Source organism: Castor canadensis, chromosome 9 (assembly GCF_047511655.1).
Source record: "Castor canadensis chromosome 9, mCasCan1.hap1v2, whole genome shotgun sequence".
Taxonomy (NCBI): Eukaryota; Metazoa; Chordata; class Mammalia; order Rodentia; family Castoridae; genus Castor; species Castor canadensis.
The window spans coordinates 66,853,933-66,880,892 of NC_133394.1; positions in this window are offsets into that span (position 1 = coordinate 66,853,933).

Sequence of the window (26,960 nt, forward strand, 5' to 3'; positions counted from 1 at the left end):
TCAATGGGACTAGCAATCATGAAAAAAAGCTGAATGTGATGCAATGAAGGGGAACAACAAAATGGAACCTACAATGAAACTGGGCATCCACATGGCAACATAGAACTGTTGTCTATCTCTGTACCTCTAAATTCAATGACTTGAATGATCAGTTCAAGAAGCTGGCATCCTTCACTATGGAATAAAAATGATTTGTGTAGAACTCAGAGAATTTTAATAAAGAAATCATTGGGAACTGAGGTTTGGGTTCAGGTCTGGCTACTGCCTCACACGTGAAAGATACACCAGGAAATCAGCAATAAAGTCAACTGCAGCAATAGCAAGCACTCCACTCCTAGCATCTGAGCACAGTGACTCCTCTGAACTTCACACAAATTTCTTTTGTGATGAGCCCTAACCAGAGCCAGCCAGGGATAAAAACTCTAGGAAATGTAGTTGTAACTTAGCTAAATTGATGTAGCATAAAATACTACACTTCTTTTACTCTCACCAGGACTGCAGCAGTCATCTGAAGGATTACTTGCTACCATGTCCTTCTCTACCACCATGTTCTCCCCCATCTTGTTAGCACTTTTTTCTGAAACTCAAAGCAATATTTCCATTTCAACATTAGTTCATCTTCTCTTCTCCAAGTCCTGGAAGCCAAAGAAGTATGAGAATTTCAAACATACAGATTCTACTGGTGTCATTAGACCAGACACCTAAAGGATTTTGTAAGAGATGTGATGCAAATGGGTTTGCATTGTGGAAATTATCGATAAGGTTATGAATTAAAACAAAGGAAGGGCACTGCTAGGGCAATGGACAAGGGAGGTATCCAAAAGCAGACACAATAGTATTAGTATATTCAAAATCTTGAGTTGGTAATGTATTCACTTTTTAAAAGTTTTATGCTGCATAAAATTTCATAACTCATACATTGCATGCACTTTGTGTGATTCAAATATTACATAGTAAACAAATTTGAAAGTATCAAAGATAAAAAGGAGTTGGAAAGTGAACATTTGGACTTAAGATAATAAAAGACAAAATAAAGGGAAACAATTATATAAAGTATGGTTTTGTTTTCACAAAAGATCCTGGTTTCCACCTTTCTTCTTTGTATACTTTTAACATAATGGTGCCCTCCCCACTTCATTTTCAAAAACTGCTCCATTTGTACCATTTTTGTTCTTCAAGATCTCTGCCCCCAGAGGAATTTTGTTCTCATGCTTTTGTTTTGTTATACTGGTGCAGTTGGCTTTAAGAACCAGAGACTACCTGGGTGTACTTGGCTTAATTAAGTGGTCCCTTAAAAATGAAAGGGGTCTTCCTGACAAAAGCAATTTGAGGTATGACAGGAATGTCATGCAGGAAGATGTTCCATTGTTTATTCAAAGACAAGAATAAACAAGGAACACTATCAGAAAATAGTCCCTTACTGACAGCCAGCAAAAAAAAGGAAAAGAACAATTGGCTTCAGTTCTACAACAAGGAAGTGAATTCTGTCACAACCATGTTACCTTGGAAGGGAACACCAGATCAGATGACAGTGCAGTACCAGTAACTTCCCCCTTGTAAGGCAAAGCACACTCTACTTGGATTTCTTACCTACAGAGCTGTGAGCTATCAAACAGGTGTCTAAAGCAGCTACATCTGAAGTGATTCTCATCAGAGCAACTGAAAGCTAATGCACGTACACTAAAAATCATTGAATATTCAAATTTTAGTGAACTGCATTATGGTATGACAGAGTAATAAAAAAATTTTTAAGTTAAAAAAATTCAGACTTAAAAATTGTGATTAATCAAGGTGCCAATACTACATAAATAATTATGGCAAAATATAAGTATGCACAAAAATCAAAGATCTTTCAGAGACCTGGCAACTTAAACCAAAACTGACTGGTGAGAAACAGTGCTAATGCTTTACTTACAAATTTGACAACATTGCAGGTCTGTGATTTGTGACTTGAGTCAGTGAGAAATATCTCCATCTGATTGCAGAAAGATTCCAAGTTGACCATACATTCAACCTGTGATAACTTGAAAAGAAGTAATAAAAACAAGTTACAGCACAGATGTATACACACAGTATATTCATATACATATGTTGTAACATGTGTTAATACAGTCATCCCTCAGGTTGTACAGTATCCTTAAGGGATTGGTTCCAGGACCACTGTGGATACCAAAATCCATGGACGCTCATGCCCTTTACATAAAATATCACAGTGTTTGCATAGACCCTCTGTACATTCTCCCATATACTTTAAATAATCTGTACATTACTTATAATACCAATGCAACCTAAATGCTATGTAAATAGTGGCTATACTACATTATTTGAGGTATAATAGTCAAATAGAATTCTGTACATGTTCAACACAGTCACAGAGTTTTTTTCAAATATTTTGATCTACAGTAGATTGATTCAATGAATGCAGAATCCACAGATACGAAGAGCCACCTATATTTATATTCAGATTTATATTTCTAAATGGAAGTGCATGATTAATATGTAAAAAGGAGTAATCTTTTTATAAAACAAACTTGATGATGCTTCTGTAGGCTTGCTCTTACAATTGCATGAGGAAGTTATATAAGAGGAAAAGTAAAATACTATGCTGCAGGACAGAAATAAGGCAAGTGTTTTTGTTTGCCCGAGGTTTCCTTCACTGGTCCTTCCTTCCACTTGTTAACAGATCCCATTCTTGTAGACATGTCAAACCAGGCTAGTCTAATTGCAAACCATTGTTTGCACCTGTCCACAAACCAGGAAATGGAAACCTGGCCAAAAGTTAATTGGGTTTCTTAGTCTACTTCTCCTGAGTATTTCAACCTTGAGTGGAGACACCATTACTGAGGGTTAGTAGAGATTAGTTACATTAAGTCAATCCTTTAGTTCATGGGTCAGTGAAGTTCAGATAGGAAATACTTTCAGCTTTGCACGTCATGTGTTCTAGTCACAGAAATGTACAGTTGAAGGATGAATGTAGCCATAGATAATAGATAAATGAATGGGTGGAGCTACGCTATAATAAATCTTTATTAATGGACATTGAAACTTGAATTTGATATATTTTATATGTCACAAAATAGAATTATTTCAATATTTTAGCCTTTCAATTTTTTTTAAAAAGAAATAACGTGCATTTTTAGTTTGCAGGCCGCACAACACACTTCACATTTGGTCTGTGGAGTCCACAGTTTGCAGACTGTTAAGTCTGAAGGAAAGTTCTCCACAGTCCTGCTCCCCAACTGCCTGAACCTTCCCACAAGATCCTGATTTCTATCAATCTCTGAGTATCCCATCAACCAATTCCTTTTTTTTTTGCTTATTCATTATACATTGCTTAAACTGACCAGAACTTTTGTTTACAATATACCTAAAAGATACCAATACATTCTTATTTTAATAATTGCAGAGGTATTATGGTTGTAAATTAGTGGCAAGAAAGGAACTATAAACCTAAAGGGAGAAAATAACTTTCAAAGTTTAAAATAAACGTCTCAAGACAAAGTGTGTGAAAATAGCTTACATGGCATAATTCACTATTTATTTTGAGATTTTACGTAACTGTAAGAATATAAAAAGTAGGAATAGTAACAATGTGTAAAAGCTTTCTTCCCCAAGGTCTTAAGAAATGTCAATGAATATATTGTGGGAATAGACAGGATTTTTTGTTTGTTTTATTTAGTTTTTTCTTTTGAAAAAGGCTCTTGCTATGCAACCATATAGCCCAGACTGGCCTCAAACTCACAATTCACCTACCTCAGCCTCCAGAGTGTTGTGATTATATGTGTGCACCACTATGCTTGGCTAAAAGAAGGTTTATTAAAGACATAAAATGATCTGAGCAAGGCTGTTAAATCAGGTTGTCAGAGCAAGCCTTCATGCATGAACAAACTCACTAGGTTCTTATGCTACTTTATGCAACTCCGAGTTGAAAAAATTATTCTAGATAATAAAAACTTAAGTATAATTTGAACCTAATACTGTGTTTAATTCCACATTAAGTAATCATGTGAAACACTTTTAGTTGACATGGTTTTTGTAGTGTGTTAGTAAAATTACCCACACCATCCAGTCAGGTACTCCACTTTCCATCTCTAGGTTCCCTTATTTACATATAAATAGGAGTAAGCTCCCCAGCTGCACACAGAGCACAGCAAAGGGCCAGGAATAAGTCCTGTTCATATCTGTCTCCCAAAACAAGTGTGCATACCTGTCTATGCAGATATCAACTTCCTGGGGGAAAAAATGTTTCTTAACAGTACCCCTCAAAATATTGATGTCTTTTAGCTTGTCTGTGATAATTATTAACTGGTTGTAATTACTAAGATTACTTTTAATATGTTGATTTTGTGAAAACCACCAGTTGGAGACTGCACTACCTAAATGACAAATATCAGGAAGCTCTTTAGCAGTGAAAATATTTCAGTGTCCTATCTGTTTTTTTTTTAAAGTAAGTCACATGTAAGTGATTTGATATTGTCATTTGAGACTTTTTTCTTTCTTTCACTAATTTTAAGTCAGGAACAAGCAAAAGAAAATGTCTTCTATAAATATGAGAGATACTGGCATATACCCAGTTCTTTTAGGTCAATCTTCTGCCCTTGAGGGTCTAGAATTTTTTCCATTTGTGATACTTTTATGCTCGTGATTTACCCATTCTTACACTTTTACATAAATGGATTAAGAGTCCCATAGCCTATGAATTTCCCTCCCCAGGGACCTGATTTGGTTTATCCTGGTCTTCACAGCCTTAGGATGGAATCTAAGTCACCACTGCAAGCATGGCTTCTTCAATGACAAGGCACAGGCTGCCTTAAAGACAGAGCAAGACTGCGAGGCTCTCACTAAGAGAGCTGTCATTTCAGCTTGTTCAGCCTGTTCATCAAATTAGGAAAATATTCAAGGGAGAAAATTAAATCCTTATTTATCGTCATACTTTCAAACTGCCATAGGCAGTATTAAATGACTTTAATTTTCCCTGAAAATACATTTCATCTGAAATTTTCTGTTGTTGACAAATTTCAAAATTAAACCAAGTATATTTGCATAGACAAGTTTTGATCATATTCACATTGAATCATGTTTAAAGGATTAAAATAAAAATGAGTATAGTTGTCCTTAGCAGTATTCATATTATGAAGGACTCATACATGAGAATCACATGCACTCATACAACAAATTTCAAGATTCCTCTCACTTCAGCCACTCAAAGGCCTTCCACTTCTGTCTTGCTGCATCTGGGGATTCTTGGAGCACAGTGAATTCTCTTTCCAACCATTTGAGTTACCATTTTTTTTCTTTCTTCATTTATCAAAGAAACACATGTTGTATACAGATGTTTGCTGGCTTTCCTTCTATTATCATACAACTTAGTGTGTTCTATTTTGGACAGATATTCAGTATGGATGCAGTTTTATGCATTAGTTACCTGACTTTTGTGGTACTTCAGTGAAAAAACTCATACACTGTGTCAAGCATTTGACTATTGCACTCAGTGATTTTATTACACATATGCCTCAAATAAGATGTCTGGTTGTGTATATTTTATCTGTAACTATGTAATACACAGATATTAAACACACATATGTTTATATAAAGCATATGTGGTGTGGTAGTTAAATGGATGGTCTTAAGAACCAGACAACCTAGGGTTAAACCCTGAGTCCAACAGTTCTTGCATGTCTGAAAGTGAGAGGGTTATGTCATTGATTTGGGCCTCACTTATGTCTTTGTGAAATGGTGCAGTAGCACCTATCGTATAGTGTGAGGATTATATTATTTCATAAATGAGAAACACTTACAAGAGAGTCTGGCAAATAATTTATACTCAATAAATGTTTATCTATTTTTTTTTTAACTAATTAATTTCTTCCCCTACATTTTGCTAGTCTCCCAAATTTACGAAAAGCTTATCAGGGTGTTCGTGTGTGTGTGTGTGTGTGTGTGTGTGTGTGTGTATGTTTACCTGTGTGTTTAAAAGCATATGGTCCACAATTTGCTGAAACAACTAAAGAAAACTTCAAAGAAACCAAGCCATCAAACACTCAAAAGCCCTTGAATTTCTTCTTTTAGAAACTTTGTTCTAGTATCTGTTTATCTTGCTATATCTTCTCTCAAAGCAAAAACATTTCTTATTTCAATCATTTATTTTTGTTTAATTGTATTTAAGCACTGTTTGTTCATTTTTTCCTACTTTTTTATTTTTTATTTTTTTAAACTTGAGACCAAGTCTTGCTATGTATCCCAGGCTGGTGAAACTTGAAATTCTGTCTCAACCTCCTATGTGCTGGATAATAGGCATGTGTCATCCTGTTCAGCTTTCTACATTTTATAAACATTTTACAAAATGTTAGATGTACAATTGCCCAGATCATTTTTGACCTTTGATGAAAAATAATGTATTTTAGCCCTTTACCTGATGGCAAGTCCAGCCAAGAATCTTAACACAAATAGTATGGGCCTGACCACAATTACTAAGTAATTTCTCAACCAGTTTTTTTCTTCCCTTGAAGATCCTGGCTCCATCTGGGTTCACATGTCCTACTCTGAAGGAATCTTGAGCAACTGTACCTTCCTTGCACACCTGTTCCTATTTTAGATTTCACTCAACTGTGAGTTGGCACACCCTGAGGGAGGATCATCTTTAAATCCTTCCTTCTCCTTGTTTTTATATCCAAAACATCACCAAGCATGTTAGGTCCACCCCCTAAATGTAAATCCAATGTTTCCCCTTATCTTATCACCACTGACATAATCCTAGACAATGACTCCCACCTGTCCCACCTGGAGTGTTTTCTTTTTTTTAATGAGCTTTATATATTCAGGCTCTTCTTCCTCCAACTCATTCTTCATGGTATCAACAGAAAAATTCTTCTAAAATGCATTTTGTCACTCCACAGATTACCAGATTTCAGTGACTTTTTATTACTCAAAACAATTATCAAAATCTTTAATCAAACTGATGGCATCAATGGGACCCTTCACCTTTCTAGTTTCATGGCACTCATAGCCTTGCCACTGAACTTACTCAAGTTCTTCCAATACACAGCAGCAGTCTCTCTGATCTCTTTTGTTTCTCCTTCTTCTGGCAATATTGTTCTTTAACTTCTTTAACATTGACTCTTGTTTTGAAAACTCTTCTTTTACTCATCTTTCATTAATTTAAAAGATTTGTCCTCCATGGGTCACACACTAAGGGGAGACAGTGCACAAGAAAACCTGAAACTTGTATGCTGTTGATGTGCTCACTGTATAGAAGTGAATATAGTAATCTTAAACTGGCAGACGCCACTATGGGAAGGGGCCTAGGAAGTAATGAAGAGGTCTGGTAAAGATGAATCTGTTTGAGTTACAATAAACATATTCATGATAACAGCAGTAGGAATCTCTCTGTATAGCTATCTTTATCTCAAACTAGAAAAACACTAAGTTTTTCTTATTATCTCTTATGTTTTCTCTTCAACAATGTTAGAGAACAAGAGGGCAGAACAAGGGAAGGGGGGATGTGGCCCAAATAATGTATATATATGTAAGTTAATATAAAAATGATAAAATAAGTAAAATGTAACATATAGTTAAGAGTAAACAAAACCAAAAAACAAGATTTGTCCTCTACACATATTCCTTGCCATGTTGAGTAACTTTGAAACATTTTATGTTTTCTCTTTAAGGTAATTTGTTACTCCCTTTTATAATTTTTGCCTTAAAAAATCACCTTTCCCTTGCCATGAAAAGTTGTGTGAGGCTAAGAACATGTTTTCAAAGTAAATAGAGTTTTTTTCTCTCCCTTTTATATTGAGCAGCGCCTGACATAAGAATGAAAAGTACCAAATATCTATTGCTCTAAGCATACCTATTATCCTCCCAGAATGCCAATAAATGACAGAATAGAACTGCAAAAGGACAGTAAAGGAGATTCATCAGCAAATCCGTAAGATCAATATTCCTGAAAGAAAGAAAGCAGAGCAAAATAGGCCTTCTGATAAAATAAACAGCAAGAAAGTGGATGCTACAATATGCCTGTGGGGGGTGTGGCTGCATGTGTGGCCAGAGTAAATTTGCCTACTGAAACACCTGGGAAGATCCTGCTTAAGAATCAACTGGTGTGGTAGAGGACTGAATTACTGAACATATTAAGGAACTGTTGTTTCAGTCCCAATTGTTGCTCGGAACATCAATCCAAACATTATTTATCCCTAGGTAAAAACCATCTATTCCACAAATTAATTTTTAAATGTGGAGAAAACTGGCTTTTAGAATGGACATTGTATCACAAGCAGGGGACCAGGAACCAATATAAAGATCAGCTAGAGTTGAATCAACATGGGTCGTAACACATGGGTACACAAAAACAATAATAGGAATCTCTCTGTATAGCTCTCCTTAACTCAACTAGCAAAAACATTTTGTCTTCCTTATTATGCTTATGTCTTTTCTTCAACAAAATCAGTGATAAGGGCAGAAGGGGACCTGCCTGGAACTGAAGAGAGGCAAGACAGGTGTGGGAGGAGGACAGGGTGGAGAAATGACCCAAACAATGTATGTACATGTGAATAAGTGAACAACAAAAAAAAATTGCATAGAAACTTAAAAAAAAAAAAAAAGAATGCCTAACAATAGAATTTGAGAAAAAAGCTGAAATTAGAATAGTTTATAAAAGCTGTATTTTAAATTTGACATTCAATTTTGAAACTTTTGGATTACAATCATGTTATACCAGAAGAGGGACCAATTTAATGTAATCAAAGATAACAGGCTAGTTATTTGCCTTCAATAAGAAAAAAAATCTTAAAGTAGTGAAATCTCACCCAAAAGTAAGACTTACAGAAATGGAAAACTAACAAATTAACACTGAACCCTTTGAATGGTTCAAGATGATGAAAATTTTCATTTCTGTTTCCCCTTCTAAGCCAGAGTTAACATGAAATGTTGACACAATGTCCTTATTCTTAAGTATTGTCCAGAAATACAAACTCAATTTGATTTATGAACTAATTCAGCTAGTCCTCAAAATGCATCAAAGTAAAAGAGTGTATTTCAAAATTAGATTTATAGTGTGATAAACATCTACATAAAGTTTATCTAAACACACACACAAAAAAAAGAATGGACATTGTTTCCTGAGATTTATATGTTGGGCTTATTTATTTATTTTTGGGTTTTTTTTGTGGTGCTGAGATTTGAACTCAGGCCCTACATCATGAGCAACTTAGCTAGCCCTTTTTAATGGTGGTTTATTTTGAGATAGGGTCTCACAAACTATTTGCTCTGACTGGCTTTGAACCATTATCTTTCTGATCTCTGCCTCCTGAGTAACTAGGATTATAGGCATAAGCCACAGGCATCCAGCTTATATATTGGGCCCATTTATATGAGGCTGTCACCCTATCTTCTCACCCAAAATAGAACCAATATTTCACTCAAGAACATAAGAACCCTCATCAATCAATCATCCTACTTGAGCATTCTGTAAAGAAACAGACAGAAAAATGTCAGAAAAACCTAGAAAAATTAGTCTTGTTCTTCTCCCTTCAGTGTAATGAGAAAGTCAAAAATAAATAGATAATTTATCTCTGGAAAATTAGCATAATTCAGAGAATAAAAGAGAATCTTCAAATATCCTTAATTGAGTTTTTAACTATCATACTGATAATGCAAGACCAGGATCCTATGGGAAAAATCATAAATAAGGAAAAAATATCTTAGAAATAAAAATATATAACTGCTATATAATTTTAATATAAGGAATTAGGTAAGCCCCATTTCTGCTACTTTAATGAAATACCTGAGGCTGCTTACTTTGTAAAGAAGTTTCTTAAGCAAACATATTCAAGGGCTTGGCACCAGCATCATCATGGCTCTGTGAAGGCCTCATGACAAATGATGTCACAATGACAGGAGTGCATGCAAGAGCAAGGAACTATTACAAGAACAAGAATTCATTTTACCACATTGGAAGCCAGAACTGAGGAAGCAGCCAGCTTATAACCTCCCCCTAAGCCCAACTCTTCAAGGTTCCATCGCTTTTCAACATGCAATATTGAGAACCATGTTCCGTAAATTTTGCCCCTGGGAGACACATTCAAACCATACCAAGTCATAGTAGTAACTTTAGTTATAAATTAGTAATTTGTTTCCTATCAACACTTGTTTCCCATTGCTAGAGTTTCTTCCCTTCACTCATCTTTTTCCCAAGATGTTATCTGGAGACTGCAATCACTGTGGATTTCACATCACTTTCCCATCAGGATAGTTTCTATTTCATAGCAAGTATTTAAGGGTAAAAGAGATCTCAAGGATAAATCTTTGACTAGCTCAAGGGGTGATCAATTTCTAAAACTTTAAGAAATCTTTGTTTCCACACTGGAAAAAATACAACAACACACATTTGCCTCTTATGTGACTACACATATATTACCTGGAAATGATGAAAAAAAAGAAGAAGAAGAGTAGGAAAATCTCTTAGGGTAGAACCTATGTATCTGAGAGTGAGTTCACACCCAAAATCTGTAAGGAACTCACCAACAAACAATTTCACATAGTAAAAAAAAAAGTCTTTTAGTAAGAAAATGCATAAGTTGCTTTAAAAATAGTCAAAGACTATGAATAGAAATTTCTCAAAAGATGACCTAAAAGTAGCCAATAGATATGGGAAAAAATGTTTGATATCACTAATTATCAGAGAAATGCCAATTAAAACCACCAGGAGATATCTCCTGAGGATGGTTATGATCAAAGAAACAAAAGGTGACAAGTATTGGAGAGGACATGAAAAAAGGAAACCCTTCCATATTGTTGGTAGGAATATAAATTAGGACAGCCAATATGGAAGCCCACTTCTGGGTATACATACAAATGAAATGAAATCCATAAGTAAAGAAGACACTTGAGGGCTGGAGGTGTGGCTCAAGCGGTAGAGCACCTGCTACCAATGATGAAGCCCTGAGTTCAAACCCCAGTACCACCAAAAAAAAAAAAAAAGAAGACACTTGAACTTCTATGTTTATTGAAGTATTATTCACAATAACTAAGATATGAAATCAACCTAAATGAGTAACCACCAAAAATGAAGGGATAACAAAGATGGTATGTGTGTACATACACAATGGGATTTTATTCAGCCTTCAAAGGAAGGAAACCCAGATGTACCTGGAGGACATTATATTGTGTAGAGTAAGCCAGGTATAAAAAGACTAATGTCACATAATCTTGCATGTATATGGAATCTAAGTTATAGGAGTAGAGTATAATGGTGACTACCAGGGACTAGGAGCTTAGAGCATTGAGGAGATGGTGATCAAAGAACACAAAATTTCAGTTAAATAGTATTTTATTCAACATATTTAATATACAACATAGTGTACAAAACTACTCTATTACAATATTTTTTCATTAAAATTACTGACAGATTTTAAGAGTTCCTACCACAAATATGATATTATGTTAATTACCTTAATTTAGCCATTCCCCAATGTGTATATATTTTTAAGGAAATGGACTGAGGGGAGAATAGGACAGAAATGCACTGAGAGACAGAGAGAGAGAGAGAGAGAAAGTAATGAAACCTACCAAACACTGAAAAATGTGAGAAGAGAGGGGATGGGAATATAATAGAAAGGGTGAACTTGTGCAAAGTACATTGTGTACATGTACAGAATTATCACAATAAAATTCATTCATATTATTAATGTAGGATAATTTAAAAATAAAATTAATAAAGATCAGATGATGAACTGGAGAAAACATTGAACATGCTATATACAATAAAAGTAATTTTGGTTACATAGCAAGAACTTTTTAAAATACTCCAATGTACCCCCACCCAACACAACAATAATAAAATAAATAAATAAATAAAAATATAGGGATCATTAACTGAGATGGGATATAGAAGATATTGAACATATATAAAGGAACAGTTATCTTTATCTTCCATAAAAGAAGACAGAATTCAGATTAGAGCCAGTAAAATGAGCTATAGTACATTACTGAAATCACAAGGCAAATAATAAAAAGTCATAATCATTTACTAGCAAATTAGGATAATTATGATTTTTAAAGATAAGCAGTAATGTTACTACTAAATCCTAAATTTTCACATTGTACAGATAATATTGTCTAAAGTCATTAAATCTATAAACAAACATAAAAGCAAAATAAATAAAATCAAGAAAGCACAAAAACTTAAAAATAGAGAATTGCTTCAGATATATTTCCCTTTTCATTAATTCTATACCTGATATTCTGTTCAATAATTCCACTTAATTATTTTCAATATTTTCATTTCAAAAATTCTAGTTTGCTTCACTCCCATCTTTGTGATTTCATCTTTTATTTATTTGGTTGTTTATTTACTTATATATTTATTCTTTTTTCTATATTCTGATATCAACATGCCCAATATCTAGGTCCTTTGTAGTCTAAATCCATTGCTAATTATTTTTGCTGATTATTATTATTAATAGCAACTTTTCTCCTCATGTGCTCCTTGATCTTTGTAAATTTTTGAGCTTCATAATCAATGAGGTTCCTGAAGAACTAAACTGGAAATGCCTTTCCTGATTTTATTCAGAGTAAGAAGGTGTCAGAGTCACCTTTGATATCATAATTTCAACCACCTTCTGAAGTCATGCTCAGATTAGTCACTCAAAGGTAGCTCAAAATACAAAACTAGACGCAAGTGCTTCTTTAAGCATTAATGTCAGAGCATCCTAGCCTTCCATTTTGAAATGCAAACTCTTCTCACTCTGAACCTGTTGTTTTATTTCTTGCTTATTTGTTTTTTGAAGTAGTAGTAGAGGATAGTCTTGGGTAGCAGGAGGAAGTAGGCAATATATGCAGGATGCTCTATGGCAGCAGAATACTCTAGAGCATCCAGTCCCCCTATATTGCCAGAAGCATATCTTTATTCAACTGAGCATTTCCCATCATAGCTGGATATCCCTAGTTCATAATATGTCCTTCTTATGGATGGAGTCCTTCCTTTTCTTTCTTTTTAACACCTCCAACTGAAAGTCAAAAATAAGGATCAGTGGACAGTACTTTACATGATAAGATAAGACACAGACAAAATAAAATTTAATATTATATAACATTAGCTATAGTTTTGTGTATTTCTCTTCAACTTGAAACAACTTCTTATCAGGATTGCTATATTCTCAAATACACCTAATTTTTCTGTTGTAAATCAACTTAATTTTGATTTCATCAATCATGGGTAAAGACTCTCATCTTTCAGATGAAGCCCATATGTACATATTTATTCAAAGACAGATCCTAACTCAAGAGAAATTTTTCCACTTGTTTTTTGTTCCTCTTTCTTCTTTATCATAACCTCCAGATAAAATATGTGTAGTCATGCATGAGAGCATGAGATGCAGGATGCTGTTATTTTATCAAGTGGAGAAAAAAGCATTCTTTACATTTTAGAAATCATCACTCCATGAGCTAGTCAAAGGTTATCTTTTAAGCTCTCTTTTATCTTTAAATGGGCATTATTTGTGAAATATAAAGTGATGTTAAGAAGTAAATGATTTCATTTATTTTTCATTAAAAGAAAATTATATTGTACACTTTTAATTTCATTTGAAAGATCAAATCATTAAATAATATGCTATAAAAAACAATGAATCTGGGGGAGAAAGGGGGAAAATGGTGGAGAAGCAGAAGCTTTCTCCATTAGACCACATGAATAAGAGTATGAATAACAAAGAGACTAAATACAGAAGAGCAAAAAGAAAGGAAGAGCACTGAGAACTACAATGGAGTAATAAAATAGCTGAAAAATATAGCAAAATGGAGTAAATAAAGAAATAGTTTTTTGTTCCAGTCCCAGCTCCCCCAGGGGGATGGTAAGCCAAAGCCTCCACTCCAAGGTAAGCCAGGTGATCTCTACACCAGATTAGCAGGCTTAGCTAGGGAACAAAAAACAAACTGCCTATAAACTTTAACCCCAGTGCAAGGATATGATGGAACAATAACTTCTCTATCATAATAGGCCAGTAGCAGACAAGACAACTCCTCATTGCCCATAGTTTCAAGAGTTGTGGCAACTAACCATCATGAGACAGGGCCTCCTTATAGTGACTGAGTTACTGCAGAAGGGGGGTCTTGAAAAAAGGGCAGTCACTGCTCAGGGCACCTTGAGACATGGGACCACAGTATGTAAAATGGGAGAGAGATAATAGGCTCTCAGAAAGGGACAGGCTTTGACTTGAAGCAAGCTGAGACGTTAAAAGGAGCTCGGGAAGAAAAAGGTGCAGTATTGGTGGCCATGCAGAACTGCCTGTGGAAATTTTTCAAAACAAAGCACCTAGCCCTCAGTGGTAGAGACCTCAGATTCCTTAAGTTCCCTGTAGGCAGGCAAGTATTGAGACTGAGCAACCTGTGGAATTTGAAAAGTCACAGCTCAAAGAGTCCTCGGACTCTCATCCGCTATGTCTGTTTAGGAGTCTGCCACTAGCACTAGACATAGAGAGGGAGATTGTTGGACAGGGACAGTATATGAGTTCCTGGCAGGAGCCCAGGAAGCATCAAAAGGCTGAGATGTTGGTGGCCCTGCCCAAACCTGCCACAGCAGCTTCATTGAATAAGGTGAATTTAAAAAACAATGCACAAATCCCCCACTAACTGAGAACTGAAGTTAGGCAGCTGCCTCAAACTGAACACAGGCATAAGAGTTGTGAAACTGAGTACTTCTGGGGATGTAAAGGGTTCAGGGAACTCCAGATCTTGGAATCAGTGTCCACATGGGAGATTGCCACCAGAGTAAATGTAGAGAGGGAGAGGTTTTGACTGGAACAATCTGAAAAGCAGCAAAGGGCCCAGAAGTCAGTATTTCCATCCTTTCCAACTATTTGTGCCCTACTCACAGAATGAGAGGCTCCACCCACTCAGATTTCTCTTCATTTCAATTAAAGATTCACCCTCTGGCTATGGAGGCCTGCAGTCCCCAATACAAGTCTGAAAACAAAGAATCTTCAGAGAATTATCCTGGAGTGTGTCAAACATGCTGTCAGAGCTGTCCTCCCTTGAGGCTCCACATGCACCCTAAGCCAGGGATGCAACTCTTCATTCTTGAAGTTGTCCCTGTAACAACCAGAACAAGGAGGACTACCTTGGACAAACAGGGAAGAGAAACACTTCTTTCCAGTGAGGAAATAAAAGTTTTTTTTCCTTTTATCTCTTCATCTAATTTGTTATCATTTGCTATTTCTTTCCTTTTTCTTTTTTAAATTTTATTTCTAATTCTTTCAATCTTTTTTCCTTATCTTCCAATCCATTCTCTATTTCTGTTATAAATATATAGAGTTCGCTCATGCTATTATCTCTTACATCTATGTTCCCTTCCATCTATCTTCCCACTCCCCTTCCCTGTCCATGCCCACTCTCTAAATTATTCAATTTCGAATCCTTATACATTTCAGTGTTAAACTCTCAAATCATCCCCCTACAAACTAGAATTTTGCTTCCATACAAGCTTAGTGAGAAGACAATTCCAGTTATTTCTTACTCATTCAAATATTTCATTTATTCCTAAATTGTTAACCATTTTACTGCAGTAAGTTCTCAGCTTATGTGAGGTACTAAAAGAAAAATGTTGACCAATGGATTCACAAATCACAGTGTCAAATTTAATTATGAAAAATGAAGAAAATATCTCCTCTCCAAAACTCTACCACAATTCAACACTTGAATCCAAAGATAATGAATTTACTGAAATGTCTGAGAGAGATAGTAAAAATGTCAGACTGTTAAAAATGATCACTGACCTCAAGCAGGAGTCAAACAAATAGATAAATTAAGAAATCAATCCAAGAGCTAGACAAGAAAGTTGGCAACATTGAAGAGAAATTCATCAAGCAAATGGAAATTATAAAAAAAAAAACTAGGTAGAAAAGTTAGAAATGATTATTTCAATAAATCAAATACAACCCATTCTGGATAGTATTATCAACAAACAAGGTCAAATGAAAGAACCAAAGATCAAGGAAAAAAGTAAGATTACAACATAAAGAACTCTGGAACATGGTCAAGACACCAGACTTAAGAATTCATAAGGTAGAATAAGGAGCTGAAGTACAAACTAATGGCATAGGAAACCTATTTAATGAAATAAGAGCAAAATATTTCCCAACTTTACTGGTGATGGAGACACCCAGGCACAGGAGGCATTTTGAATTCCAAATAGACATGATCAGAAAAGAGCAAACACATGTCATATACTTAAAATCCCTAGAACAGAACAAAGAAAGGATACTGAAATTTGCAAGAGAAAAATGTGAGCTTATCTACAAAGGTAAACATATAAGAATGACTTCAGCCCACTCAACACAAATCCTATAAATCAGGAAAGTATGGAGCAATATAATTCAAGCTCTGAGAGAGATTAACTGCCAACTAAGAATACTATAACAAAACTGTTCTCTAATCTCAATGGAGAAATAAAGACCATCCAGGATAAGGATAAGCTAAAGTGGCTTATGACCACCATGCCTGCATTAGAAAAGATACAAAAGGAAATAATTCACACAGAAGTTGAAGAAAAACAATCATAAACATGAGAGGTAAGGAAGGAATAAAACTCAAGATGGAACCCAAGAGAGCTAAGAAAGTATCAAGCATGATCAACTCAATAAACCAGCAAAACATGAAGATAAACAATAATAAAAATTAAGAACTATCAACATGTGACTTAACCTGGAAAAAAAAAAAGCAAAAGAAACACAAGAATCAGTTCTTTATCATAACCTTAAATGTAAACAGACTTGACTCTACAATCAAAAGGCACAGATTGTCTGATTGGACACAAAGCAAGATACAACAATTGTTGTATGAAAAAAACATACCCCACAACCAAAGACACACTCAAACTAAAAGTGAAAGGTTGAAAAAGATATAGCAGGCATGTGGAAATCAAAAGTAATCAGGAGTAGATATTCTTATATCAGTTGAAATGGTTTTTAAGCAAAAACCAGACAGAAGAGATAAAGGTCACTACAAACTAAAAAAAGGAACAGTCCAGCCAGAAGTTATAACAGTCTTAAATATATGTGCAAATATATATGTGATGAATATCAGGGCCATGAGTTCATAAAACAGTTTCGAGCATACAGTAACAGGTCCAGATACAATATTAATGGGAGATCTCAACAATCCACTCTCATCAATATGTAGAACATCTAGATAAAAAATTAACAAAGATATTCTAGAAGTAAACAATACCATGGACAAAATGATATAATAGACATTCTTAGAGTATTCTAATCTACCAAAGCAAATTAAGTATTTTTCTTGCAATCCATGAAACTTTCTACAAACTAAATCACATCCTAAGTCACAAAGCTCAACAAATTTAGGTCATAAATCTCAACAAATACAAAAAACTCAACATAATCCCAGTAGTCTAACAGATAGTAATGGAATAAAATTAGAAATCAATGGCAACGAAAACCACAAAAATCACTCAAAGTCATGGATGCTGAAAAATAGACTGATGAATAATCAATGAGTCATTGAAGAAATTAGGAAAGAAATTTAAAAATTCATTTATTCAAAGAAAAATGAGGATACAACCTAGTACAACTGGTGGGACCCAGCAAAAGCAGTCTTAACAGGGAAGTTTACTATCATGAACACCAACATCAGAAAATTAGAGAGATTTCAGATACACAATCTGATGATGCACCTCCAACATTTAGAAAAACAAAAACAAGCCAATCCCAAATGGAAAGATGGAAAGAAATGACAAAAAATTAGGAAAGAATTCAGTGACATAGAGACCAAAACAATGATACAATGAATCAATGAACAAAAAAGTTTGTTTTCAGAAAAAAGTAAACAAGGTCAACAAACCTTTACCCAAATTAACCAAAAGAAATAGGACAAGACCCTAATTAATACAATTAGGGACAAAAAAGTGGTATTACAGCAGATACCAATGGAATTCAGAAGATCATATGAGACTATTTTGAAAACCTATACTTCAGAAAAATGGAAAATAAAAAAGAAATAGTTAAATTTCTTGACACATATAACACACCAATATTGAACCAAGAGGACATTAGTAATGTAACAAGCAATGAGATTGAGATAGTTAAATGAAACTCCAACAAAGAAAAACACGGGTCTGAATGGATTCACTACAAATTCTACCAGACCTTTAAAAAAGAACAAACATCAATGCTCCTTAAACTATTCCATACAACACAAAAGAAATAGTATTACCAAACTTTATTATCAGTATGACCTAATAACAAAACCAGGTAATGATGCATCAAAAAAGAAACTTATAGGCCAATATCCCTGATGAACATACATGAAAAATTCTCAAAGAAATACTTTCTAACAGAATCCAGTAGCACATTAAAAAGTTCGTACACTATAATCAAGTAGGTTTCATGCCATGAATGCAAGGATGGTACAATATACACAAATTAATAAATATAATAAAACACATAAACAAAATCAAGGACAAAAACCACATCATCTCAATAGATGCAGAAAAAGCCTTCAACAAAATTCATCAACTTTTATGATAAAAGCTCTGAAGAAACTGGGAATAAAAGGAACATTCCTCAATAATTAAAGGCTATATATGATAAACCTACAGTTACCATATACTAACATGGGGAAAACAAACCATTTCCTTTAAAGTCAGGAACAAGGCACAGGTGTCCACTCTCCCCACTCTTATTAATTCTAGCACTGGAATTCATAAGCAGAGAAATAATACAGGAAAAAGAAATTAAAAAGTGTTCAAATAGGTAAAGAAGAAGTTAAATTAACCTATTTGTAAATTGTGATCTCTATCTAAACAACCCTAAAACTCCATAAAAAAACATATTCAGCAAAGTAGCGGTATGCAAAATCAATACACAAACATCTGTAGCATTTTTATATACAAATGAACAGTCTGAAAATGGAACCAGCAAAATCATAGCATTCACAATAGCTTCAAAAGATTAAAATACCTAGGATTAAATTTAACATAGGAAGTGAAAGACCTACACAGAAAAAACTATAAATCACTGAAGAAAGAAGTCAATGAAGACATTAGACAATGGAAGGACATCCTAGGCTTATGGATCAACAGAATTGATACTGCAAATATGGCTATACTACCAAAAGCAATCTATATGTTCAGTGCAATCCCTGTCAAAGTTCCAACAACATTCTTCATAGAGATAGAAAAATCAATTTTAAAGTTCATATGAAAGTACCAAAGACCTCAAATAGCCAAAACAATACTGAGCCAAAAACCTGACTTCAAACTATACTACAGAGTCATAGTGATATAAACAGCATAGTGCAAAAACAGACATGAAGACCAATGAAACAGAATAGAAAATCCAGACATAAACCAACACAGCTACAACCATTTGATTTTCAACAAAGGAGACACAAACATGCATTGGAGAAAATATAGCCTCATCAACAAATGGTGCTGAGAAAACCAGTTGTCCACCTGCAGAAGATTGAAACTAGATTCCAGTCTCTTTCCTTATACTAGTATCAAATCAAAAAGGGTCAAAGATCTTTTTTCCCTGTTTTACCCCTTTATTGTTGTGCTGGGTGGGGGTACAGTGTGGCATTTGCAAAAGTTCTTACAACGTATCAAACATATCAGACTTGAATTCACCCCCTCCATTGGTCTCCTTTGTTCTTCCTCTCCTTATTCCTGGAATAACTTCAACAGGTATCATTTTTGCATTTACATACATATGTACACAGTTTTTTCACCATATTTGCCCTTCTACCCCCCTTCCCCATCACTTCCACATCCCATTGGTTCTACACCCCTCACCCCTAGGCAGGACTTGGTCCACCCTCCTGTTCTCTGATTTTGAAGAAGAAAATGACATTTTTGCTTGTTTTAAAGATAGCTACACAAAGAGTTCCTTATATGTCCATGTACATATGCATTATAACCCCAATTGGTTCCTGTCTTCTAATTTTCTTCATTCTACCTTAGTCCTTTTCTTATGGTGGTTTCAGCTGGTTTAAGATTTCTATATTCATTCTTGTATAGAGAATATGTTAACTATAATGTAAGATGTGAAACTGTAAGAATAAAGAACATACTGGAACATACAGGAATTGTAATAACCCTTTGAATAGAATAGGTCAATTTAGAGAAAAAATTGACAAATGAGACCGCATCAAACTAAAAACCTTCAACATAGCAAAGGAATCAGTCATCAGACTGAAGAGACAGCCTATAAAATGGGAGAAAATCTTTGTCAACAATACATCTCACAAGGGATTAATAAATAGAATATACAGGGAGCTAAAACACTAACCCAACAAAGGATCAACAACATATTGAATAAATGGCAAGTGAACTGAACAGAAAATCCTCCAAAGAAGAAGCACAAGTGGTCAATAAATGCATGAAGAAATGCTCCACATCCTTGGTTATAAAGGAAACGCAAATAAAAAGGACATGTAGATTATACTCACTCCAGTCAGAATGGTTGTCATCAAAAACGTGAACAACAAATGTTGGTGAAAATGTGTGGAAAAAACTAAACTACAACTCAATAACAAAAGAAACAGCAGAAAATACTCAACACCTAGAGAATGAACAACATGGTCCTCCATGATCAGTGGGTCATCAAAGAAATAAGGGAGGAAATCAAAAAGATCCTAGAATTTTAAAATAATGAAAGCCCAAACCTGTCAGAACCTATCGACACAGCACAGGCAATGCTAAGCAGAAAGGTGATAGCCATGAATGCATATATTAAAAATACAGAAAGACCTGAAATAAATGGCCTAATACTGTAGTTCAAACTCACAGAATAATGAAAACAAGCTAGACCCAAATCTAGTAGAAGGAGAGAAATAATAAAAATATGGGTCAAAATCAATGAAATAGAGACAAAAAAACACACAAAGAATCAACAAAATAAAAAGACAATTCTTTGAAAAAGTAAAGAAGATTGATAAACTCCTAGCAAATTGGAGTAAAGTAAGAAGGGAAAAGACACAAATAAAAAAAAAATCAGAAATAAAAAAGGGGAAATTACAACAAACACCAAAAAAATCTAAGGAATTGGAAAGAGAGATCCAAGATGGCAACTGGAACACAGTCACAGACTGCATGAGCTCTGTGAACCAGGGACTTTGCTGAGACACTGGAGACATGCTTGGCTGAGGTAAAGAACAAGGGAGAGCTGAAACATCAGCACTCTGAGACCCTAGCTCATGGAAGGCTTCTGCACGCCACAATTTACTAAAAGAACAACCAGTGCTTCATGCCAAGCCCCGCCCCATAGACCTGAGGAGCTACTGCTCCTCAGCCCCACGAGGGCCACACTCCACAGGCTCCACACTCCACAGGCCCACCAGATCTCCCATAAACTCCCACCCCTCAGGCTCACACAATCTCTGCTGGACTGTGCCCCTAAGGCCTGCAAAGCCAGTGATCCACAGGCATGCATGAACTCCACTGGGCTGGGCACTTCAGGCCTGCCAGGCCAGCAATCCACAGGCCCACATGATCTCTGCTCTGCCAGGCCCACATCCCTACAGCCTGCCAAGCCAGAGACCTACAGGCACACACAATCTCTGCCAGAGGCCTGCCAAGCTGGCAATCCACAGGCACACACATCTCTGCTGGGCCACACTCCTCAGCCCTGCCATGTTGGTAATCCACAGTCACACATACTCTCCACTCCACTGGGCTCCTGCCCCTCAGGCACACCAGGCCCACACTCCAAAGGCCTGCTAGATTGCCTCAATGACAGGCCTCCACCCCAGGCCCATGGGACCCCACCTCCCTGCCACCCACCACAGAAGGGCTCCAAACCTGCTTAGGACACACAGACAGGTCTAGATGCTAAAGAAGTAACAGCAGAACTACTAAGACTGAAATTCCACTGTTCCTGAACCAATGATTTTTAAAAAATTTTTTTTCTTTCTCTCTTTCTTTCTTTCTTTCTTTGTCATTGTTTCTTTTGCCTTCCTTTAAGGGTTTGACTGTCTGGTTTGCTCTTTGATCATCCAACATCTCTCCCTGTTGTTTTCCTTGATACTGTCTTTTTTTTCTCTTTTTTCTTTTTTTTCCTTCTATTTCTCTTTCTTTCTCTATAGTCTCCTTCTTCCTTGGTTTTGCTAGTTTCACTATTGTAATTCAGCTAATACTAAATTACACAGAGTCCAGGGACAGAAATGGTACCAAGTAGATACATTTGAATATGAAAAAAGGGATGGAAACCATTCTCCCCCTAAAAAAAATTAGTGCAGGAGTCAGAGGGAAATGAAGAAAACAGATACCCAGATCCAGACTCCAACAAAACAAAGATAAAATATGCCAAAGAACCTAAGAAAACCCACAAGAACACACTGAAAGAAGAAATTCTGCAAGCAATCACTGAGAATTTCATGGAGATGTTGCTAGACATGGTCAACCAAAACGTACAAGAGGCACTCAAGAAATTCCAAGAGGACAAAAAGAAAGAATATGAAAAAATTCAAAAACAAATAAATGAAATCATAGGACCCCTAAATTAAAACCAAAATGAAACAGAAAATACCATAAATAGGGAGATAAAGGAATTAAGGATGAAAATTGACAACATTAAAAAGGAAGGGACCGACAATATTGAAAAACCTCAGAAAAAAGAATGAAACAGTAATACAAAACAAAATGCAAGGCCATTCCAGCAGAATAGAACAAACAGAAGACAGAATCTCAGAACTTGAAGATGAAATGGTTAATTAAAGGAAAAAACAAAGAACTATTAGTCAAACAACTCAAGACCTGTGAAAGGAATATGCAATAAATCACAGACTCCATTAAAAGATCAAACCTGAGAATCATAGGCATTGAAGAAGGAGAAGAGGTGAGAGCAAAAGGAATGCATAATATATTCAACAAAATAATAACAGAAAATTTCCCAAATCTAGAGAAAACTATGCCCATACAGGTACAGGCCCTCCAGAACACCAAACAGACATGACTAAAATAGAACTACCCCATGATATATTATTATTAAAGCAACAAGTACAGAGACTAGAGAAAGAATCTTGAAGGCTGTAAGAGAGAAAAAAAAAATACAAAGGTAAACCAATCAAAATCACAGCAGATTTCTCAATGGAAACCTTAAAAGAAGAGAATAGAATGAGGTCTTCCCGGCACTGAATGAAAATAACTTCAACCCTAGGATATTCTGCCCAGTAAAACTATCATTTAAAATAGATGGAGCAATAAAAGTCTTCCATGATAAGCAGAAATTAAAACAATATGTGACCACTAAGCCACCACTACAAAAGATTCTTCAAGGAATCCTGCACACAGAAAATGAAAGCAAACAAAACCATGAAAGGGCAGGCAATATCAAACCACAGAAGAAGAAAAGGCAAGAAAGTAGAAAGTAACATTGATTCAGTGGCATACAATCAAACCCTTAAACAACAAAGCAACTAAATGAAAGGAATCACCACGTACTTATCAATACTAACACTGAATGTTAACAGACTTAATTCCTCCATCAAAAGACACTGTTTGGCAAACTGGATTAAAAAGGAAGATCCAACAATCTGTTGCCTACAGGAGACCCATCTCATAGAAAGAAATAAGTGCTGGCTGAGGGTGAAAGGCTGGAAGAAGACCTACCAAGCCAATGGTCCCTGAAAACAGGCAGGGGAAGTAATACTTATCTCGGACAAGACAGAGTTCAAACTTACATTGATCAAATGAGATAAAGAAGGACACGCTATACTAATAAAAGGGGAAATAAACCAAAAGGAAATAACTATTATCAACCTATATGTACCCAATGTCAATGAACCCAATTTCATCAAATGTACTCTGAAAGACCAAAAAAACATATATAAACTCCAACACAGTGGTCGTGGGAGACCTTAATACCCCCCATCACCAACAGATAGGTCATCCAAACAAAAAATCAAGAAAGAAATTCTAAAATTAAATTACACCATAGACCAAATGGACCTACCTGATGTCTACAGAATATTTTATCCAACTGCTGCACAATATACACTTTTCTCAGCAACTCATGGAACCTTCTCCAAAACTGATTACTTCTTAGGGCACAAAGCTAGCCTCAGCAAATATAAAAAAATAGAAATAATCCCGTGCATTCTCTCTGACTGCAATGCATTAAAACTAGAAATCAACAGCAAAAACTGCAGTAAAGAACATGCAAACAATTGGAAGCTGAACAACACATTGCTCAATGATCAATGGGTCATTGATGAAATAAAAGAGGAAGTTAAAGTTTCCTGGAAGTTAACAAAAATGAAAACATGATGTACCAGAACCTATGGGACACAACAAAAAAAGTTCTAAGAGGATAGTTTATAGACATGAGTACATATATTAAAAGGTCACAAAGATCTCAAATCAATGATCTAATACTACACCTCAAACTCCCAGAAAAACAAGAACAAGCAAACCCCAAAACAAGAAGAAGGAGAGAAATAATTAGTATAAGAGCCAAAAATCAATGAAATAGAAACAAACAAACAAAAAAACCATACAAATAATTAATGAAAGAAACAGCTGGTTCTTTGAAAAAATAATTAAGATTGACAAACCTCTGGCAAAACTGACTACAGTGAGGAAACAAAAATCTCAAATCAGTAAAATCAGAAATGCAAAAGGGGAGATAACAACAAACACCATGGAAATCCAGGAAATCATCAGCGACTACTTTGAGAGCCTGTACTCTAATAAATTTGAAAATCTTCAAGAAATGGACAGATTTCTAGGTATTTACAACCATCCAAATCTGAACCAAGAGGGTATTAATCACCTGAATAAGTCTATAACACAAAATGAAATTGAAGCAGCAATTAAGAGTCTCCCAGAAAAGAAAAGTTCAGGACCTGATGGATTCTCTGCTGAATTCTATCAGACCTTTAAAGAAGAACTAATACCAACCCTCCTTAAACTGTTCCATGAAATAGAAAGGGAAGGAACACTGCCTAACTTGTTCTATGAAGCCAATATAACTCTCATCCCAAACTCAGACAAAGACACCTCCAAAAACAAGTACTATAGGCCAATTTCCTTAATGATTATCAATGCAAAAATCCTCAATAAAATAATGGCAAACCAAATCCAACAACACATCAGAAATATCATACACCATGGCCAAGTCACCTTCATCCCAGTAATGCAAGGGTGATTCAACATATGCAAATCTATAAATGTAATACAGCACGTCAATAGTGGCAAACACAAAAACCACTTGATCATCGCAATAGATCTAGAAAAAGTCTTTGACAAGATCCAACACCACTTCATGATAAAAACTCTAAGAAAACTAGGAATACAAGGGATGTACCTCAACATTGCTAAGGTTGTATATGACAAACCTAGAGCCAACGTCATACTTAATGGTGAAAAATGAAACCATTTCACCTAAAATCAGGAATGAGACAAGGGTGCCCACTATCCTCACTCCTATTCAACATAGTACTGGAATTCCTAGCCAGAGCAATTAGGCAAGAAGAAGAAATAAAAAGAATACAAATAGGTAAAGAAATTGTCAAAATATCCCTATTTTCAGATGATATGATCCTATACCTTAAAGACTCAAAAAACTCTACTCAAAAATTCTTAGACACCATCAACAGGTATAGCAAGGTGGTAGGATACAAAATCAACTTACAAAAATCACTAGCTTTTCTATACACCAACAATGAACAAACTGAGAAGGGATACATGAAACAATTCCATTCACAACAGCCTCAAAAAAAATCAAATACCTAGGAGTTAATTTAACAAAGGATGTGAATGACCTCTACAAGGAGAATTACAACCCCTGAAGAAAGAGATCGAGGAAGACTACAGAACATGGAAAGATCTCCCATGCTCATGGATTGGTAGAACCAACATAGTAAAAATGGCTATACTACCAAAAACAATCTACATGTTTAATGCAATTCCCATCAAAATCCCAATGACTGCCATCACAGACATTGAAAAATCTACTCTGATGTTCATTTAGAAACACAAGAGACTGCGAATAGCCCAGGCAATACTCAACAAAAAGAGCAATGCTGGAGGTATCACAATACCTGACTTCAAACTATATTACAAAGCAATAGCAATAAAAACAGCATGGTACTGGCACAAAAACAGACATAAAGACCAGTGGAACAGAACAGATGGACCCAGATATGAATCCACACAACTATACCCACCTTATTTTTGACAAAGGGGCCAAAAGTATAAGATAGAGAAAAGACAGCCTCTTCAACAAATATTGCTGGGAAAAGTGGTTATCCATCTGCAAAAAACTAAAACTAAACCCATGTCTATCACCCTGTACTAGTATCATCTCAAAATGGATCAAGGACCTTAATATCAGACTTGAAACTCTGAAGTTAGTACAGGAAATAGCAGGAAACACTCTGGAACTAATATGTATAGGCAAGGACTACCTCAATAGAATCCTTGCAGTTCAGCAACTAAGAAAGAATGTACAAATGGGACTTCATAAAATTAGAAAGCTTTTGTGTAACAAAAGAAATGGTCTCTAAACTAAAGAGTCCACCCACAGAGTGGGAAAAAATATTTGCTAGCTATACATCAGACAAAGGACTGATAACCAGAATATACAGGGAGCTCAAAAAATAAACTTTCCCAAAATCAATGAACCAATTAAGAAATGGACATCTGAACTAAATAGAACTTTCTCAAAAGAAAAAATTCAAATGGCCAAAAACACCTGAAAAAATGCTCACCATCTCTAGCCATAAAGGAAATGCAAATCAAAACCACACTAAGATTCCACCTTACCCCTGTTAGAATAGTTATCATCAAAAACACCACCAACAACATGTGTTGATGAGGATGTGGGGGAAAAGGAACCCTAATACACTGCTGGTGGGAATGCAAGCTGGTACAAGTACTCTGAAAAAAAATTTGGAGGCTTCTAAAGAATCTAAACATAGATCTTCCATAGGATCCAGCAATCCCACTCCTG